Genomic DNA, 22,026 nt, shown 5'->3' on the forward strand with positions numbered 1-22,026 from the left:
CACCGTACCGGAGGTAAGATGCGTCTCTGCGGGCTCGTCTGAGGCTCTGGCAGGCCCTGCTCGCCTGTGCTGAGGTTATCGTCCCGCGAGCCATCGCAGCTCAGTGACTAGAGAGAGGCCTAGCCTGGGAAAGGGCCTTCAGCACCCCGTCACCTCAAGAGCCTAACTGATGCGAGCCGACTCTCGACTCCACCCTGGTGCGTCTGTGGCCTTGGCTGACAGAAACTTGTCCGAACACGACTCTTGCAGATCCACCTGCCGGTATGGTGACCAGCTGGCACAGGTGCAAATTCAGGATGGTGAGTGCAAAGATTCAGGACAAAGGGACTAAATTCAGGACAAAAATTCAGGACAAAAGGTCAAAATTCAGGGCAAAACTTTGGGACAAAAGGTACATTTGACAGACACATCAGAGGTGGTCGCGCAATAGTATATAAGTAAATAAATAAACAACCACCTAAGTACGAGTCAAAATAAGTTTATATTAGGTTGAGACAATCGTGCACTTCATGGTTTTACAGTATAGCCGCAGCTTGCTACCTTAGACGATTCAAAATTTGCATCTTGCTCCAGCTGGTACATTAGTCACCAGACAATGGTGAACCACATCTGAATATAAGTGAGGCCGCTTTTATTGTTGATTGAAAACTACTGGATATATAAGGAACTTTGCAGTGCCAGCCCCCAGTAACAACTTCCCCCCCGCCCCCTTTCCAGCCTCCCAGGGAAACACCCGATGCCCGGTCCGGCCAGTCCGGCCTTGCTACCACCCTCCAATGGTTTCCCTCATCTTCACTTAGAACGTCTCTCATGTGTATTTAATTTATTTTATAGTGTTACTCATCCCAAGTATGTAGGGCAGGGTGTCGGAGTGCGTTACATCACCTACACATTATATAGAGACAATGACTCCTATTAACGTGAAAATCAATTTATAGGAAATGTTACTTAAGATAATGGGTGCTACAAAGTGTAATCATTCTTTCATCCATCATTCAGTCTTTTACCTTTCATTCTGTCCTTCCATCTATCCAAAAATATTCAACCATTTGCAAACCTATCCACCATATATCCTTCCATCTACCATTTCACTCATCCATCCCTCCATCCACCCTTTCACTCAACCATCCATTATTCATCTACCCACCCTTTCACCCTATCCATCCGTATAGTCATCCATCCGCTCTTCCACCGATCCATCTATTCACTCATCCATCCAGCCATTTACCCTTTTACCCATCCACCCATCCATTCACTTACTCATTCATCCACCCGGTCACTTATCCTTCCACCCATTCACCCTTTGTCATTCATCCTCTCTTTCTCTCTCCATCCCCCTTTCATTTATCCACCCATCCATCCACCCACCCACCCATCAATTCATCCATTCATGAATCCATCCATTGATCCTATTACTCATCCATCCCTTCACTCATCCATTCATCCGTTCTCTCATCCATCCACCCTTTCACTTCACTCATCTATCCATCCTTTTGTCCATCCACCCCCTTTCACTCACTCATCAATCCTTACATCCACCTATTCACTCATCCATCCATCCATTCACCCCTTCACTTATCAATTCACCAATCCATCCAACCTTTCACTCATCCATCCACCCATTGACTCGCCCATCATCTACCCTTTCACTCATCCATCCATCCTTTCACACACCCATCCACCCTTTTACCCATCCATCTACCCTTCCACTCATACATCCATCTATTTACCCTTTCTCTCATCCATACTTTCACTCATTCACTTATCCATCCATCCTTTTTTCATTATTTATCCATTCACCCTTTCTTTCATTCATCCATTCATCCTTTCAGTAATCCATCCAGCCATTCACACATTCCTTCACTTATTTACTCACCCACCTTTTCACATTATGAGCTGAGCCTTTGTCTACAGAGTTGCAGACAGAAGATGCCCATCAAGAACTTCACCTTGCTATAGTTCCTAAAGCGTGGGGTGCGGTGGGGGAGAGTTCACTATGCCCCTGCACATAGGCAGTCTGAAAACGTAGAGGTCATGAGTCATGCATGATGCAGGATGTGAGGTAACTGTGATATGGTGCTGTTTCCAGGGCTTTAAGTGGTGTAAAAAAACTGGGGGGGGGGGGTCTCTTCAAAGGGGGTGTTTGATGTAATTAAGAGCTTGGTTTAAAACATGTAGGCTAAAAATCTGCGCTTAGCATAGTGTTCCGCCCGACTGGTATTATGTTATTTCCATCCAGATATATAATACAGCAAGTATCATTACTCTAACAACAAGCCAGGACTATTGGCTTTGTTAATGGTTGTTAGTTCCTTAAAATAAAAAAAAAGCAGCAACCATGGCATTGTTGAATATAATATTGAAAATAGTTCAGTTCCAAAATGACGAGACAGTGAAAGAACAATAACCCGTTCTTTTTAACTTGTTTTACAGGCTTCTTTAAATCGTTCTCTAACGTTGCAGCACTGGCGTTTTATCTTTTATCTAACAGATTGCCCTGCTGTACCCTGAGCAAGGGGGAGACCTCCACATGTTGTCACACCCCAGACTGCCCCATTGACATGCTATATGTGGCAATTACCCGGCATACAGAATGACAATGGGCAGGTGGGGATGCTCTTGTCAGACCCTCCAGCATTTCGCGATTTCGTGATTCACGATAGAATCGCGAAATCAGCTGGGTAGCGCGATGGGCGCGATATTTGCTATTTCGGCCGCAAAAAAAGGTCTCCTGGCAGACGTAAAAAAATGGTGGCTTCTTATTGGCTGGATGCAACACGTCACTACGTGTCTCCGTACAGCCTTAAAACAGAATAGCAGCTGGGGCTCATATCTCATGCATTTAGGGACCATAACGCTCACTGACTTGGCTAGGCCCCCTCAGAAGAGCGCATGCTGTGTGAAACAGTCATTAAAGAACCAGAGTGCGCCCGCACTCAGTATCCCCCGGATGATGGCAGAGCTCGGCAAAGGACAGTTTTCAATTGTTAATATTTACACCGACAGAAACCACACCTACAGACGAACTAAGGACGGCTTGACAGAGCGGCCAGCATTTCACGGGGTTCGAACTACAGGTCTCCTGAGGCGAGATTCAAAGACTGGCCCCTTCTGTTCATAATAATATTCACTGTTTGAGCACAATAAGGATCGTATTAAATATTGCATTTCTTAAAAGGGGTGAAGCGGTTTACTTGGCAATACTCGAGGGGAGAAACTGGACAGAGATGCGGATGTGTCCCAGTAAAACGCATTTAACTTGTAAAATGTAAGGAGCACTATGTAAGCAAGTTGTGAGAATAAGACGTACAATTAAAATAGTAAATTATTTTAAACGAAGACTAAAAAAAACACATTTGATATACACTTGAAAGGCCCCTGCCTCCCCAGCGGCACCAGAAATGATGTCACGAGGTCCAGGGAAACTGCAGAGGGGATGCCTTCACCGCAGTGAAGAGAAATCGAGAGACCACTGTTGAGGAAGTATTTCGGGTAGGGTGGTATCTTCTTTCAGGTTCATCACAGGATCATTTTGTGACTAAATAATGTAATTTTCTCAATAAATTGAATAAGTCCCGTGCCTTGCCTGCGCCCCTTGTTAAACTGAAACACATGGTAAATTGCAGTGTTGCTGTTTCACAGCACTGTGAGAAACATTTTCCTATCACCAGAGTTCATTAGACTCACCTTAGTGAGTCACTGGTTAGAGGCGGCAGACCCGAGAGCAGAGGACGGCCCGGGACCAGGGTTCGATTCCCGGCGCGGCAGGTTTCTGGACCAGGGTCAGCGGACTCAATAATTCTCTCGCCTCGGTGCCCACTCTGATCAGCGATCACACTCGGCAACTCTGGGCATTAGCTTGCCTCATCTTCACTAACGGCCCCACCAGACCGCCTGGGATGCCTGGTCTCACCCTGGAGATACCCATTAAGGGACCATCTCTCAGGGAAGCCAGGAAGGGTTTCGCAGCGGTCGAAGCGCCTTGGGACCCTACGGGTAAGTAGTGCGCTATATAAATGCATACATACACACCTTATTTATTTGAAAACGAAGGAAATCAGTTCAGCTGGAGTGTCTAGACTTGAACCTCCAAGTTGAAAACATAGCTTTAAAGCAAGAACTTAACCTGCTGAGCTTTCTTGGTTGGTAACATTTGTGGTGTTGCGCAGACGGAGGTGTAGGAAAGCGCGCGAGGACATTAACGGCAGAAGCGACCGGAGCCAGATATAGTTAGATGCTCGGTGCTCTATGGAAGTGTTTTATTTGTTAAACAGTGAATAAATCAAGGAGCATAACCACCCTTGCCTCCTGTGCTTTGTGGGGACCAGTAACTACATTACAGTGGCGACGAGGACTGGGAGCACCCCACTGTCTCCACACAGCAGCACTGAGAAACGGCGACCAGGGCACCAAAAATCGAGAGCAGGTCACAGGCGACCTGGTCAATGCAGAGGTGCTCTTTTCCATAGAGCGTGGCAGCAGCAGAAATCCAAGACAGCTGGCAGGAGCGTGGCACTGGACCACTGGCAACGTGTTGGAGACAAGGACACAGAGAAAGGTCAGTGGAGACCCAGAGCGCTGTGGAGCCCTCAGCTAGGATCCTGGCAGGAAGAGGGGACACTCAGAAGGAGGAAGAGGGACCGCCCCCCCCCCCCCAGCTCCACTCAGGGTGCTACCAACAGCGCCCCGGGCAGTCCCAGACTCAGAGGAGACGTCTCAGGTGGGGAAGGATCCCCTAGTGCGCCAGGCAGCCCGGAGAGCCAGTCAGGGGGCCCCAGGATAGAGCCCAGAATGGCCAACCAGGCGACTTCACTTACAGCCCCCGTTCCCTTCCTGCCCAGGCCAGGTGAACCCCTGATGAAGTGGGAAGACTGGAGGGAGTACTTCAAGAACTATGTGGAAGCCTTAGAGGACGAGAACGGTGAACCATTCCCCAGTGCCCGGAAGAAAAGGCTGCTACTGCACAACCTAGGCCCAGAGGGCGTGCGGGTGTTTGCGAACATTGTACCCAAAGAACGGCCCGACACAGACGTCGATGTCTTCAAGAACACTCTGGAAGATCTTGACAACCACTACCGACCGGCAGTGTGTGTATCCATCGACCGGTACAACTTCCAGCAAAGGAAACAGGAGGTAGGAGAGTCGATAGATGACTACATTGCAGCCCTGCGACGCCTTGCAATCACATGCAAATACAGGACGAGTACATCAAGGATCAGATAGTCAAGCACACAACAAACAAGTCGGTCCAGGACAAACTATGGGCACAAGGAGAAGCGTCGCTCAAAGACGTCATAGCAATGGTGAAAAAGGCGGAGTTATCCAAGCGCTGCGCAGACGCAGCCAAAGGGGAAAAAGCGCAGAAGCAGATGGTCAACAAAATCGATGAGGCTCCTGCGGCATACAAGCAAAAGGGGTCCACCAGTGCACGGAAACAAGAGTCGAGATGGACAAAGAAGCAAACGGGACCGGGAAGACAACCCACAGATTACAAATTCTCATGCTACAGGTGTGGAAGCACGGCCCACTCGGCCCAGGACAAGCGGTGCCCGGCGTTTCGCGCCAGATGCGCTTTCTGCGGCCTGGTCGGCCATTTTGAAAAGGTGTGCCGCAAGAAGGGGAAGAAGGCCATGGTGAAGTGCATTGGGCCCACACCGTCGGAGGACTTGACGGAAGAAGACCTGGAGGATGATGACATGGTCTTGTGTGTAGACGATCAGGTGCTGGATGTGACAGGCAAGCGCTCAGACAAACCGCACACCGACATGTTCATCGGGGGTGTAAAAGTGCACATAGCAATCGACTCAGGATCCCAGTGGACTATAGTGCAGCGATCCGTGTGGGAAGAAGACTTTGTACCCACCTTGGGGCCGATGCTACACCCACCTGATATCCGCCCAATTTCATACACCAACAATGCAATCCCCATAGTAGGATTCCGCACACTGAGGTTCGAATTCAGAGGCAGAGCAGCCACCTGCAAGCTATACGTGGCAGAGAGGGGGCCCTCTGTGCTTGGCTGGAGAGATGCTGGCGACCTGGGAATTAAGTTAGATCCTGGTGGCAAAGAGCAGATCCTACTAACAGAAGATAGCCAAACACCCCAACGAGATGAACTAAAGCTAGCCTACCCAAAAGTCTTCGGAGGCACGGTAGGAAAATTGGAAAAATTCGTACATAAGATACTACTCAAGGAAGGTGCCCGCCCGGTGTCTCACAAGGTCAGGAACATCCCCATCGCTATCAAAGAAGCAGTGCAGCTGGAACTCCAAAGGTTAGAGCAACAGGGGATCATCGAGCCGATTGACAGTTCCGAATGGTTGGCCCCCTTGGTCGTGGCCAGGAAACCCAATGGAAATGTCCGTTTATGTGTGGACCTCAGTGAACTCAACAAGTGCCTAATAGTGGAGAAGTTTCCCCTACCAAGGATCGAGGAAATGTTGGCGAGAACGAAAGGAGTGTCATGGTTTTCCACTATCGACCTCACATCGGCGTATCACCAGATCGACCTGCACCCAGCGAGCAGAAAATACACCTCGTTCATCACACCTTTCGGGTGCTATCAGTTTCGCCGCATGCCCTTTGGACTGGCCTCTGCGGCCGCAGTGTTCCAAAAACTGATGCATCGTTTGTTTGAGGATCTACCGGGAGTCCAATATTTCCAGGACGACATCCTGATAATGGGAACGAACCAGGAAGACCATGATAGTAAACTGAAGAAAGTACTCACAGTGCTGCAAGAAAAGGGTCTCACGGCGGAGTGGAGTAAATGCAAGATAGGCATGTCATCAGTCACATACCTGGGACATGAGATCGGGAGTCAAGGCATATCACCCAAACGACAGAATGTGAGAGCCATTAATGATGCCAGGGCCCCAATCAACAAGGAGGAAGTTCGGTCATTCCTCGGGATGGCCGAATACTACAGCAAATTTGTAAGACACTTTGCCACTAAGACTCATAAACTTCGCCAGCTCATAAGGGACAAATCAATGTTTGAGTGGGATGCGGAAGCTCAAGGCGAGTTCGATGGACTGAAGAAAGACATCAGCGAGGCAGTACCCTTACATGGCTATGACCCCAAAGGCAGCACCATATTGACAACGGACGCCAGTGACAAAGGATTAGGGGCGGTACTTGCTCAAGAAAGGGAGACTGGCGCAGTAGAGACTATCAGCTTTGCATCTCGAGCCCTATCCCCCACCGAACAGAAGTATAGCGTCATCGAAAAAGAAATGCTTTCAGTCACATGGGCCATGGGAAAGTTTAGGCAATTTATCTGGGGCACAAGATTCAAACTACAAACCGACCACAAACCATTGGTCAAGGTCCTGACATCGTGCGGCCACGACACGGCCACACCGCGCATTGCCAAGATGACGCTTAAGCTGTTGGATTACACGTATGATGTAGAGTACCTGCCAGGAACACAGAACAGGGTAGCTGACTACTTAAGCAGATCCTCCGCCATGGAAGACGCACCTGTGACCCCACCGGACGCGGACGAGATGGTAGCGGATGTGGTCGACACGGAGACGACGATAAGCAAACAAGAATGGGCCGAAGCGTATGAGAAGGACTGTGAGATAGTGGAAGTCAAACAATATCTCATCTCCGGATGGCCTGACAAGCGGAATCTCAAGGCGGACCTGAGGAAGTACTATGAGATTCGGGAAGAGATGTCGTTGAGTGACTCAGGAATATTCTTGTACCGAGGGGACAGAGTGATACCACCGGACGCCATAATCCCGGTGCTATTGAAACAACTTCACGAAGGACACCTAGGCATTGTGAAGACGAAAGTCAGGGTGAAACAAATGTACTGGTGGCCGGGAATGGACAGTCAGATAGAAAGGCGGGTAAGGGAATGCGTCCAGTGCCAAGGAGCTGATAAAATACTGAGACCTTTGAGACCTGCGCTGGGAGAATTTGACCGTCCCCAAAACCCGTGGGAGGATATTGCTGTGGACATCCTAGGACCTGTTCTCGACAACAGAGGCAGCAATAAATACCTGTGTGTTGTCATCGATAAATATTCTAAATGGCCCGAGATAGATGTGCAGGAATCCATGGACACGGACACGGTGCTTTAAATTCCTCACCTCGCTGTTCTTGAGGGAGGGAATACCAAAGACAATATTGAGTGACAATGGACCACAGTTCACTTCAGACAAATGGACCAGGTACATGAAGAGAAACGGAATAAAGTCCAAACACACTGCAGTCTATCACCCAGCGTGTAATGGACAAGTCGAGCTGTTCAACCGCGTGCTGATGGGGTCAATACAAGCCGCCATAATGCAAGGGAAAGAGTGGGAAACAGAAGTCCAAAGCATGTTATGGGCATACAGGATCACTCCGACAGTGCTAGGTTACAGCCCTTTCCAAATCTTGAGAGGCAGGTTCCCCTTCACTAGAGACAATGTAGTGTGGAGAGAGAAAACCGTAACTAGTAAATGGTCACCAGCAGTGGTGCAGCACAACCTGGAAAAAGCTCAAAAAGTGTATGCCGCACACTACAACAAGCGACACAACACCAAGGACGTCCTTCTGGAAAAAGGGGAGTGGGTCAGAGTCAAACTCCCAACTCTCCAAAAGAAGGGTGAAAGCAAGTACAGCAAACCCTTGCAAGTTCAAGAAGTGTACGGTAGAGTGGCTTTACTAAGCGACGGGAGAGTGTGGTCCCAAGACCGCATGGCAAGAGTCAACAGGATCATGCAAAGGCCGACGATCAAAGTTGAAGAGCAGCAACCCGGAGGAGAGGATGAAATACAGATAAGTGAAGATGATCAGACGGAAAGACTGGCGATAAAGATGAATGAAGGGAATGGAGAATCACAGACATCGGAAGAAGCAGGAAACAAAGAGGCCCTGACCGGGGACATGGAGAACGGTAACCAGGTGGACCAGGTGGACACTAGGAGTCTCCCCGAGGGGAGTAACAGTAAAGAAGCTAACCTGGTAAGGCGCACCCGCACTGGGAGAGCAGTCAACCTGCCTCTCCGATTCAAAGACTATGATATGAGTGACTATTGAATGTAAGATCTTGCAGTTGTTGTTGTTGGTTTGGAAAGGGGGAGATATGTGGTGTTGCGCTCTAGTCTACGGCGGACAGCGCAATGACGCGCTGCGCAGTAGCTAGAGCGTGAGACGCACGCATGCGCAGACGGAGGTGTAGGAAAGCGCGCGAGGACATTAACGGCAGAAGCGACCGGAGCCAGACATAGTTAGACGCTCGGCGCTCTATGGAAGTGTTTTATTTGTTAAACAGTGAATAAATCAAGGAGCATAACCACCCTTGCCTCCTGTGCTTTGTGGGGACCAGTAACTACATTACAACATTGTCTCCTTCGAGCGCACCAGACGTGGTCAGTGCCCTGGAAGCATGGCACTGGGTGAGGGTATGGCACTGGTAGGTCGGCAACAGGCGAGGGTTCGTATCCCGGGTAGGTGCCAGGTGAGGGGCACAGACCTGTAATCAGAGCCCATGCTGTGTCGTGTAGGCACGAGGCGGGAACTTCAAAGGACAGGTGTTCTCTGTTTTTTAAGACATTAGAGACAACATGGCAGCTGCTCTGTCAGGTGCCTCACATCAGTTGCACTGGCATGGGGTGCCTGCCATCCTACATAGGTATGACTGTCACCTGGCCTGTAGGTTACCCGCCTGCCCATCATTTCTTTTTCAAGACGGGTAAAACAAAATAGAGAAATTTAGGGAAATCAGGTATTTTCTTTCTCCCTTGAAATATAAATTGAAACAACAAATATAAGAGGGAATCACTCTAAAAGTATTTTAGAACAATAGGGAAACACCTAGGGCCAGATGTAGGTAGCCAAATACCGGTCGGTAACGGCCGATTTTGGCCGTTACCGACCGGTATTTGGGATTTGGCATGTAGGGGGCATCTGATTTGCAGAATCGGTAAATTTACTGATTCGGTAAATATACAGAATCTGTAAAATACTGAATCGGAAAATTTACAGATTCTGTAAATCAATATGTAGGTGGCACTACACAGAATGCCACAGTCCTTTAGGAGTCGGTATTTACCACCCAATCCTATTGGGTGGTAAAATACCGATTTCAGGTGTACATGCACATCTATGCATGTAAACCTATGCCATGTGACACACAGACATGCCCTTAGGGCATGTATGTGTGCCACATGGCACACAAGCCTGCACTTGGGGTGCTACAGGGTGTCAAAGTGACACCCCGTTCCCCCTGCCAGGATTCGGTATTTACCGATTCGGTAAATACCGAATCGGTATTTCCCTTTGATTCCTATGGGCTTTAAAGCCCATAGGAATCAATTGGAAATACAGATTTGGTATTTAACGAATCGGTAATTGTGTTTTAAAAATTACCTACATCTGCCTCCTTCTAATTTACCGATTCATAAATACCGAATCGGTAAAATTCGGTATTTATGAGTCGGTAAATTAGATTTACCTACATCTGGGCCCTAGTGTTTATTTTTTTGTTTCGCCTACAGACAGCTTTAGCGAGACCAGCATTTTGCGATTCACGAAAAAATAGCGAAATCAGCTGGGTTGAACGATAACCGCAATATGTACTATTTTGGTTGCAAAAAAGGTCTCCAGGCACGAGGTTAGGATTGGAGCTGTGCTTCCGTAGAGCTGCAGAACTTTAAACAGGCCTATTTCCAAGTGGAATACTCTGCTAAAACAATTTCCATTGATTTAAGGCTGAAAATGAATGATTATGAGTAAAATAAAGTGCCGCAAAAATGCCGCTAAATTTCCATATTAGTGCCGCTAAATTTCCATGTTTGTGCCGCTAAATCTGCAAATACTTGCCGCAATATCCTGGGGGGTCTGTCTTGTGCTCCAGGAGTAGTGTGAGGCGGCCCCATCAGCGGGGGTGAGGCCTTTCACAGGGGAGCAGTGCTGCTCCCTGTGATGGCCAAAATTACAGACAAAAGGCGTCCGTAAGCGGGATCCTTACGGACAACGGGCTTGAGGTCCCAATTACGGATGGTCAGTTAAATTTACAGACAGTTGGTCACACCCCTCGTCCTGCGCTCCCCTCTGCCAGTGGTTTACGAGCAGGGCAGAAGGCATGCGGGCTGGTTCCCGGTACCGTGGGGTCACCTCTTCCTGCCCCAACTTCGCACCTTCTCGCCGGGGAGGCTGATTTACTTCCACCTTTCCGAGTACGCCCCGGTGTGACTGAGTCGATGTCACTTGCTCGTGTTGTGAGCGCTTTCTTCTGCCGCAGAAAAGAGAAGTTGCCCAAAACTTTGACCGCTATCTCTACCAATAAAGGACGCGAGCGGGAGGGGTGGAGATGAGGGGCGACCTAGGACCGATTCTGGACTAAACAGGAACCAAAATGTACATTTCAAACCTAAGGCCCCTAAGTAGGAACCCTGCCGCTGATTGAAAGAGCCATTTCCTCTCACTATTCCCCAAGAAAAGATAATGTAATCAACCATATCCATAAGGGTCAGCCCCTTCATTATCCACGTTTATTTACCAAACAACCTGATGCTCAACTCCTGTCGCAGTAACATCTTAGAGGCATAACCCTCTCAGCCAAGCCAATACTGACGCTGCTCCAGCAGCACCAGGATTGGCTTAGCAGGGATACTCTCCGCCCTGCCGCCCTATAGGAGACTGAGGGTTGCGGCGTTGAGCAACCCTTGCTCTCCTAATGCGCAGCCAGTGCAAGCACAAGTGCACTTGACTGGGCTGGTCGGAAAAATTCTCCGACCTTCACCCAGCATGCACACTTGTGCTGCTACCTGCTGTGGGCTTTGAGCCACCCCCTGGCCTGACAATGCATGTCAGTCAGCATGATGTCTTGCTGACTGACATGCACTGTCAGGCCAGTGAGAGCCACCGAGGGAGCTACGGGTGTGGCTTGTGGGTCAACGCCCCACCGCCCTAATGGATGCACCACTGCTGCTGTTCCCATTGTTTGTGTGTAATTTCATCTGGACTACTAGATTGCCATTGTGACTGGTAAGTATGTGGGGTAATTCGGGGGGCATGCTGGAGCACCAGGTTTGTACAAGATATCAGACCCTTGGATCCATCGTAGGAATGAACTAGCCATTCAATGGGAGTGAAAGGACGAGTGGCTCCCTGGACATTGGACGACGCCTGCACCCAATGTCAAAGCTGAAGATATTGTAGTCTTGCACTCTCAGAAAGATGGGATTCCCTCTTGCATTGTTAGAAAGATTTAAAAGTGAGTGTACAACAGTCCTCCTCTGACCAGGCCAGGAAAGAATGTGGCTGCAGGGCGGGAGGAAACTGTGGGTTACGAGCAGTGGGAGTATTGGGTGATGGGAAGGAAGTGAGTCCCCTGGACCTTGCAAGCCCATCCCATATATCTAACACAGTTTTTGTAGGAATAGCCATGTAGACAATTTGCGGTCGAGCCTTGTGCGAAAGCCAGGCAAGATTCTGAAAGGGGCAAGACGCCACTGCTCTTTCCATGTGGAACCAGACCTTCTGGCACTCCCTCACAACCCACTCGGAAACATAGCGTAGATGTCAAGCCCAGTAATACTCTATCAGATTAGGACATGCAAGTCCACCCCTGTCCCGTGGTTGCATGAGTAATTTATTGAAGAAGCGCAGCCTCCTCCCTCCCCCAAAAATAGTGAGGTTGCGTTGGAGGTGCTGGATTTTGCCTTGTGGTAGAGGCGTGGTCAATGTTTGAAATAGATATAGTATTTTCGGCAATACCAACATTTTAATTGCATTTAGGCGCCCCAGCCATGATAGAGGAAGAGATCTCCAAGAACGTAAGTCCTTCATAACTGCCATTTTACAGGCCTGCCAGTTCGCTTGTGACCCTGTGTTAAGAGTGGAGGTTAAGTTAAGTCCAAGGTATCGGATAGAGCGAGGGGCCCATTTGTATGGAACAAGGGATTGAAGCAAAAGAATCTCCGTAGCGGGGACTGTACAATTTAAAGCCCGAGATTTCGCATGATTGATTTTAAGGCCTGATGCTACCTCGAAAGATTGCAATAGCGTGTGAAGGGCCGGCAGAGAATTATGTGGTTTTGATAATGTGAGGAGGAGATCATCTGCAAAAAGAGCTATTTTATGATCTACTCCTCCATGGGTGATGCCACTAATATTAGGAGCTTGACGTATCAATATGGCGAGAGGTTCTATGACAAGCTTGAAAAGTAAAGGGGATAATGGGCATCCCTGCTTAGTGCCCCTGTGTACGTGTATGGCCTTGGTAAGTTGGCCATTGACCCGGACTTGTGCTTGAGGGGAGGTAGATGGAGCCATAATCCTGGAGACCATCATAGGCCCAAGCCCTATCTTCTGCAAGAATGCCCGCAAGAAGTCCCAGCTCACTAGTTCAAATGCTTTTTCAGCATCAAGTGACAGCAAGCAGGCAGGTATATCCCAGTGGTGGGCCTTCCCTACCAGGTGCGCTATTCGCCTTACATTGACCGCTCCCTGTCTTTGCCGAATGAAACCAACCTGGTCTGGTTTAATAGGCTCCGGCATGTGGGAGACCAGACGTTTGGCCAGGATTTTAGTGTAAAGTTTCTAATCTGTGTTCAAGAGTGCAATGGGACAAAATGAGGAACATAGTGTAGGGTCCTTGCCAGGTTTGGGGAGCAATGACATTTCTGCCAGTGCCATAGAATGATGAGGGCAACCAGCCTCCGGAAAAGAATTAAAAAGTACCCTAGATGCTGGCACTGTAATGATGAGACATAAAACATATCTAAAGCATGATGTGTTAAAAAAACCACCCAAATACAATGAAAAGCTTCCGAAATCGTTGTACACGAAAATGGTATTTGTGCTGTATGTGTTTTAAAAGCAATGTTTTCATTCAAAGCATATAGTATGACATTGGAAATGCTATCCGAATGAATCGTTAAATGACATTTATGAAGTGGATCTTAATTACAGAAGAAAAAGTTGAGACCATTCCATGACAAAACATATAAATTGTTTGGTTGTGGACAAGGTCAAATATTGTCTCTTAGCAGTATTCAAAGAATTCTTGTTCTCTAGGAATAGTTCTACTTTAAGCAGAGTACTTTGTGCCAAAAAAAGGTAAATTTTGGGAAAAAAAGTCAAATCATGGAAAAATAGAGTTCCAAAGTTAGAAATTTGTTTTGAAAAGTGAAGGTCGAATACAGAGTCCCCTAGAGTGCTAACTTCAAAAGTCAGTCCCATTGTTTGGAGAAAACAGCAAATCTTCTAAGCTGGTAAAGAATTTGTCTACCACCGTAGGTGAAAGTTGGACCACTTCGTTAAGTAGATTGATTGCACAAAAATGAGAAGCATCGCCGTCAGCGTTAGCCGCATTAGCAATGTGCAAAGGAGATGGAGATGGTACCCTGTGTGCCTGTCGATCCACGTATCTCACCATCCGCAGTTTGCGTCTGTGAGACCTCAATGAATGCTGTCATCAGGATTGGTAGCTGCTGGGGACAACCCAATGCATGAGCCGTTACCGATCCAAGCAAAGTATCAACATCCGTTGGCAGGACTGATGGGAGTGTCAGAAGGATGTCTAACACACATTCTTCTCCACATAGCAGGCATCGTAGAACAGGTAAGATGCAATCTTGCGAGATTGGTCGGAATGATAGAAACACGTGGTTTTCAGATCTCTTAAACGAGCCAAGCCCAAAATCTTTATCATGAGCTCACACGACTACATTGCCAGGAGAGTGTTCTCCAAGGTAATATGGGTGTCGCCGGTGACTGGACTTGCCATATCGGAGTAGAAGGAACAAAAGTAGTATTCCTGCTACAAGTCCCAAAATGGGAGGCAAGCCGCCGAACACAGAGTGTACGAAATTTGGAAATATGCCAAGGACTGCTTCAAACGGTGCTAACAGTCCCGAAAAAACTGTCTTAAATACATGTACAAAACCACTGGTATCAGGCATGTTTAAGATACGTCCTAAAATTTCTACAAAATGTATAGAGCAGTTTGTTGATAAAAGGGCATGTATCTCTGCAGAAGACCTTGCAACTTGTAGTAATGCGTCTCTTTGAACGAGGTCAGTGGCACCGTTTTTTGTGAAAGAATGGCTTTCTTTCTGCTTAAAGTATCAATTTGAATAGAAGAGATGTTCAGTGAATGCCATAACGCCAACTCCCCGTCTGTCTTAGTTTTAGAAAACAATACTTGCATACAGCAAGTGACCCTGGCTGACACAGTTATCAGATGGGCTATTCATGGCAACATTCCACAGCAGCTGTGATCATTCAACATAATATAGCTTCAATTAGAAAGCTGCCTAAGAATTGTAATGTAATGTAATGTAAGGAATTTTTTATGGAGCGCAGCTATTACTCCAAGGAGCATCTTGGCACTAAGAAAATAACCTGATGAATGGAAGGGCTGGTTTCAACTACTCGTCATGGTGCACCGCACAAATCAGATTAGGCTTTTGCACTGCGTATCAGGCAGGCTGTATTGGATTGGATAGAATTGGATAGAATTGGAACTATCACTGTAGCTGGAGAACCTTGCAGATGGCAGGATAAGTTGGTCGAAGAACCATCGCAGGCTTCGTGTAAGTTAATACCCTGACATAAAAGTGTACTGCTTAGTGCGCTTTTGCAATTTGTACCACTAAGAAATACTTCTTTTCCCCCACTCCAACATCTGTGTGTATATGGCAGTTCCCAGGTTGACTTGATGTATTCTTTACCCAACCTTTCATATACGCCAGCTGGTATATGTTTCAAACAATATTGAAAATGGAAAATTGTGACAGGCAGAGTGAGTGTCCCGTGTGTTATCCATTCTGTTACAGGCTTTTCCGAAAACGTTAATGGCAATCTTTCCAGTTTTTCAATGCTCAGCACTGTATAGTCTGCTCCTTTCTGTGCCAAACTGATTTGTTTATCTGAAAGGTTAAATACAGCAAACAATGACGTGGTGTTGATTAGACGCCATGGCACATATCCAGAACGAAGATTTTGCAACGTCCAGCCTAACAGCATTATAGAACGTAATTGTGACTGTCCATGCTGTAGCATGAGCAAGTCCTGTTCCATTATGTCAATGGCAGAAGATACAATGCTGTCCAAAGAATAAATTCTGGATGACAGGGTTGTTAACCAATTGTTAACTACAGAGATAGATTTCTCTAAATTAATACGATCAATTTCTCGTATTCGTCCTGCAGTCTCTGCTTGTGTCGCTTTCCAAGCTTCATTATAAATGGCATATAAACCAGCGTATATAAAACGTTTATGACGCCGTTTCACAGGACCTTGTAGGAAGTCCCTTAAATCAACGCCATCTTTAAGCAAAGATAAGTGTTGTTTTACCTCTGTCAGTGTGGATTTTTGTAGTTTTGTAGCCAATCAAAGCAGTTTCCCTACACTGTATGTTGTTACTATCCCTGGATGATGTCTCTGGACATATCTTGGATCTGGCCTGGTGTATGTGAACCCTTGTGTCTTCTTAAGGTATCTATCTTGACAGTTGTTTGTGTCTGTGGACCAGATTAACCATTTTTTCAAATCAGGATCAGTTCTGTTCTTAAGTAAAATTGTTTTTACGTCGACCACCCCCTCTGTAGTGTTTTTAATATCAGGTGTAGGTGTAGGTATGGACGGTTGGTTTAAATCTTTTATCTTAGCTAAACCAAGACAGGATGTCTGTTGAACAGTGTCGTTTAAAAACATTATTTGTTCAGGGATAATGCAGGCTCGAAATAAAGCTTCTATTTCCTGCACCTGCCAGTCTTTTGTGCCCCAGGCAGTTTTTTTCTCAATGTTGTCTCTCCAAAAGTCAAACCCTCATGTGGAAATCTGGGCATAAAAGGCCGCAGAATAAATTTGCTTAGTATTAGTCAACATACTTTTCGTTCCTGTCTTATTAACATTTCTAAAGTAAAATGTTTCTGAGACATTAAAACCTGAGAAGTATGGACATTTTTCATGGAATGTTTTTGAGCTACCCTTCGGTGGTGTTGGTCAATGTTCCCATTGATTAAAAAAGTATAAACATTTCTAGGGTTTGCAGATTTGTGCAAATAAGGATGACCATAGTGATTATAACAGTACATTTGTTCATAATCTGATGAACCTTCTAAGTATTCATGTTTTGTAAATCCTGCAGACAGCTCTAAGTCTGACATCATATTATTAACAGTCTCAAAGTCCCAATCATCAGAAAATGTGCTGGGTGAAACAAAATCACTCAAGGAAATCTTGAATTGGTGTGGAATCTTCAACAGCTCTGCAGGACCAAAGATTTCATAAGCAGTTCTGTCCCAAGCTATAGCACCAGGTATAGGAACGGCTGTGATGTTCACTGATGACAAGTCTCTTTATTCACAATGAGATGATTTGTGTGTCTTGAGGAGTAAGTTGATGTTCTCACTTGCTGTGTCCTTTTTACTATATCTTCCATTTATCAGCATTCCCAAACTTAATACAGGAATTAGCCAAAGTACGAGAAAATGTACGCCTAGCACAATCCAAAGTTCAACCCATGGTAAAACCAGATAAGTTTTTTCAAGTTGATGAAAAAGTTCTGTTGCTTGTTCTTTAATGTTCTTTTTGCTGGCGACGTTTCAGGTTCACTGGGATCCTCGGAAAACGTATCAAAGTTAATGAAGTAGCCAGAGGCAGTTCTGTCAAATGTAGGTATCGCATCAGGATTACTTGAAATCACTGGAGCTACTTGATCTCTTGTCTTATTAGTATAGTCAGATGCTACATCATTGTAGACAGGTGTTTCTTGACAAACTGTTATTTGGGTCTCAAGAGGCACAAGTTCCATGGGTTTGTTGCTTAGTCCTTCTTTTCGTACTGTAGATTCCTCAAAGGAGATGTGTCTTTCAGTTTGAACCGCTTGGATAGTAGCCAGATATGGTCGTCTGCTACATCTTTGGAGTCCACTTGGCCTACTACTTATGATTGGCCACATGATGTGGTTTTACCAAGTCGATAGATACGAATCTGTTCTCCTTTCTTCCAGCAAAGGGCGGCAGTAACACTGTTCTTGATCCGTGGATTGCTAGCGCAGGTACTGGTTGTCTGTAAGAAGGCCCAAATTCCTTCTTGTCCGCAATCTTTTCTCTGACTAGATCCCCAATCTTTGGAATTCAGACAGGCCTTGCTGGGACGGATGGTTCCCCTTTAGTGGTCGTTGGCTTCTGCAATGTGTTGCTTTGACTTCTCCTTGTTTCATTTAAGTTCTGCAAAACAGCCAAACGGTGTTTGAAATCAAAAGGTTTTTGTTCTACCACTGAAGTGTGACGATCAAGGTCCTGGACAATCATTCTATTACCAAAAAGGATTTCATATGGAGTGATTCCATCCAGAGAACTTCTTGGCAGATTATTTAGACTATGTTGGACACTTATTAGATGTTTGACCCACCCGTCACCCGAGCCTAATACCCTAGCTCTTATAGATTGTTTTATGTCCCGGTTTTTTCTCTCCACTACAGAATTTTCCTCAGGATGGAATGGACTAGAATACCGCAATGCAACGCCAAGATTGACCATGGCCTCCTTGTAAGCTTTTGAGCTAAGCGCGGCCCCTGGTCAGAATGTAGCGTGCCGACTGCGTATGTGCCGATAAAGACTCGCAAATCTTTTATAACAGTGTGGGCATCAGCCGAGCGCTGAGGCCACATTCAAATTAATCTTGAACACAAATCTACTGTGACCATGATATATTTATAGTTACCATCCCTCTGTAAGGGACCGCAGTGAGCCAGGTAAACGCAAGCTAATGGTTTATCTAAAATTAACAGGGGCGTCTGTGCCGGGCGTTTCACTGTTGAGACTTTCATTTTTTAGCAGATTTCACATTCCAAAACAAGGTTTCTGGTGTGTTTCCTCATGCGTGGCCACCAGTATCTTTGTATCTGAAAGAAACAGGTTAGTATTAGATTCCTTACCTTAGAATATCCCTAGGCGTCAGACTGATTCTGAAAACCTTTGCGTAGCAGTACCCTTGCACGTCGGTAGATGTCGTCTGGGGCTCCGTGTCCGTCGTCGGCGTTGTTGGCGCCGGGATGACGTCGCCGGAGTACTTAGACGCCACCCTCGCGTGCTGACGTCAGTTCTTCTATTTTCCGCGCCAGCAAGCGCAGATCCGGAAAAAGTTGTACCCTTAGTCAATTTTTGACTAACTTTTTTGATCCTTTTTGATCATCTTTCAAAGTCGCTCGACTCCGACGGTGCCGGTAGGGATGCCCGGGTTTAAACCCTGCATCGACTGCAACCGACCCCCATCGCCGGTGCCTTCACTGTCTGGGCCCCGACTACGACGACAAGTGCTGCTCGGACTGCCGGGCCCTGACGTCCAAGGCTAGACGGGAGCGGTCCCGCAAGCGACTCGAGCTCCGGCAGTTGGCCCCGCGACGCTCGAGGTCCCGGTCTGTGAGGAGGTCGAGGGTCCGGTCGCGGGTTCAGAGTCATCATAGCTCCGGGAGTCGTCACCAGTCTTCGGGCTCGAAGTCCTCAGGTAAGAGGCAGAAGAAGTCGAAGAGGCGTCATCGCTCTTCTGACTACCCCCGATGCTCGTGCGAAGCGACCGGGGATTCGGGCGACACCACCCCCGCGGCTCCACCAGAGCCGCAGGCGTCGCGGCCTGCTCCTTACCCGCCGGTCCTTGGGCAGAACGCGACACCGGAGGAGATTGACGCCTTCCTCATGGCCATGAGGTCGCTCGCTCCTCCGTCAGGTTCCGCGGCGCCTTCGGGCCCAGCGGCCCCGACTGGGTCCCCAAGCGGGCCGGGTCCTTTGGCCCCGGCGCCGTCAGCGACTTTGATCCCGACGCATCAGGGCCCCGCTGGATCTGGTTCCGGATCCGGGTCGTCGACGGTCGACCTTATGACCTCGCCGGCGCCGGCCCCCACGGTGTCACCTCCGGTGCCATCCCAGGACAACGTCGTCCCTGGTCCTACCATCGATTCGGGTCCAGCGTTGGAGCGGCGCCGCTCTCAACGACAATGGGTGATTTCTATTTTTATGACCTGGCCCCATCCTTTGACCTTGAGTATCAGGAGATGGGTGGCGAGGAGGATTGGGAGGGGTCCCAGGACCCTCTGGCACGTGAGTGCCAGTCTTCTCAGGACTGGACAGGTGAGCTTGGGGAGGCCAGTGGTCTGGACACTTCGCCCGACACTGGTTTTGTCTCTCCTCTTACTGTGGCTACAGAGAAGGGGGCTGCCTATAGTGTGGTGCTGACGCGGGCTGTCAAGGCCTTGGGCCTTGAGCTCCCGGTCGCGCCCGTGAGGACTAACCTCCTCACTGAGGTCCTTAAACCGCAGACAAGCTCGGCCGAGCCTCTGCTGCCTTTTAATGAGGCCTTGTCAGACGTTCCTCTGGGTGCTTGGTCCCAGCCAGCTACAGGATGGCCTGTAGATAGGAACGTGGCCAGGCGCCACCTCCCGGCTCCGGGCGACCCTTGCTTTCTCTCCACCCACCCCACCCCCGAGAGCCTGGTCATCCAGGCCTCTAACTCTCAGACCGCATTCCCGATGGCTCCCCCCGATCGGGAATCCAAGAGGTATGAGCAATACGGGAAAAATGTATTCTCCTCCCTGAGTTTGGGGTTGCAGTCAATCAACACCGCGTGCCTCTTGGGCCGTTACACCCACTCTCTGTGGGACATGGTCGCGGACGTGCAGCCACAATGTCCGGAGGGGTTCCGGACTAAACTCACCCAAGCCCATCCGGTGTGGGCTGGATACCACAGACTCACTGGGCAGAGCGATGGCAACGACGGTGGTGATTCGTTGCCACGCCTGGTTGAGGTCCGCCAACTTTTCGGCTGATGTCCAAAACACCCTCGTGGACATGCCGTTTGATGGCCGTCTCCTCTTTGGCGACAAGGCAGACCATGCGCTTGAGCGCTTTAAGGACTCCAGGGCTACGGCCAAGTCCTTGGGCCTCTCGGCCCGCGCCAGCAAACAGCTGCCTTTCGCTACTTTCGTGGCCAAGGAAGGGGTGCCCCCACACGTCCTGCCAGCCATGGGCCGCAGACTACCATCCAGCGTGGTGGCGGACGTGGAAACCGCCGTGGCGGTGGTCGGGGACAACGGCGAGGCCAGTCCACACCTGCCCCTGCAGCATCCGCCTCAAACCCCTCCTAGTCCGAGCTTTCAGGCCCATGTGATGCCAGTGGGGGCAGGGTTCGCCATCACCACCTCCACTGGCGCACTGTCACATCGGACAGGTGGGTGCTGCAAATCCTCCGAAGGGGCTACTCCTTCCCCTTTGAGGCGACCCCTCCAGCCATGCCACCACAGTACCACCGCATGTCGGGGTATCACTTGAGACTTCTACAAGAGGAAGTTACGGCCCTCTTGGCCAAGGGGGCCATCAAGCGCGTTCCTGGGCCAGACAGAAGTAGGGTGTGGTTGTTACTCCCACTACTTTCTGGTACCCAAGAAGCGCAAAGGGGGCCTACGCCCTATCTTGGACCTGCGGAACGTCAACGGCTTCCTCCGGAAGGAGAAGTTCAAGATGCTGACACTGGCTCAGGTCTTAGCTGCCCTGGACCCGATAGACTGGATGGTAGCGTTGGACTTGCAGAACGCTTCTTTTCATATCCCCGTCCTGCCAGCCCACCGACGTTACCTGCGCTTCACGGTAGGCCACGAGCACTTTCAGTTTACCGTCCTCCCCTTCGGCCTTACCAGCGCCCCACGGGTTTGTTCAAGTGCCCGATTGTAAATAGGTTCTTGAAGGGTATCACTCATATGTTTCCCCCTGTTCCTTTCGTGATGCCCCAGTGGGACTTGAACCTGGTTCTGACTTACCTGATGTGCGCTCCTTTTGAGCCACTTCATAACTGTCCTCTCCGTCTTCTTACGCTTAAGACTGCTTTCCTGGTTGCCATCACCTCTGCCAGGAGAGCGAGTGAGCTCCAGGCTCTTTCTTCCAAGCCTACTTTCCTTTCTGTCCATCCTGACAAGTTGTGTTGCGGACAAGACCCTCTTTCCTGCCCAAGCTAGTCACAGCCTTCCACACTAGGCAGTCCATCACCTTGCCCACCTTCTTTCTGCCTCCGCATCCCTCT

General features: G+C 48.5%; 1 protein-coding gene across 1 annotated transcript in view; it reads left to right on the forward strand.

Annotated features, from left to right (window-relative positions):
• DNAH17 (dynein axonemal heavy chain 17) overlaps positions 1 to 22,026 on the forward strand; it is a 15,539,113-nt gene that overhangs the window by 14,167,019 nt on the left and 1,350,068 nt on the right. The gene's annotated exons all lie outside the window — the stretch shown is intronic.

Source organism: Lissotriton vulgaris, chromosome 7 (genome assembly GCF_964263255.1).
Source record: "Lissotriton vulgaris chromosome 7, aLisVul1.2, whole genome shotgun sequence".
NCBI lineage: Eukaryota > Metazoa > Chordata > Amphibia > Caudata > Salamandridae > Lissotriton > Lissotriton vulgaris.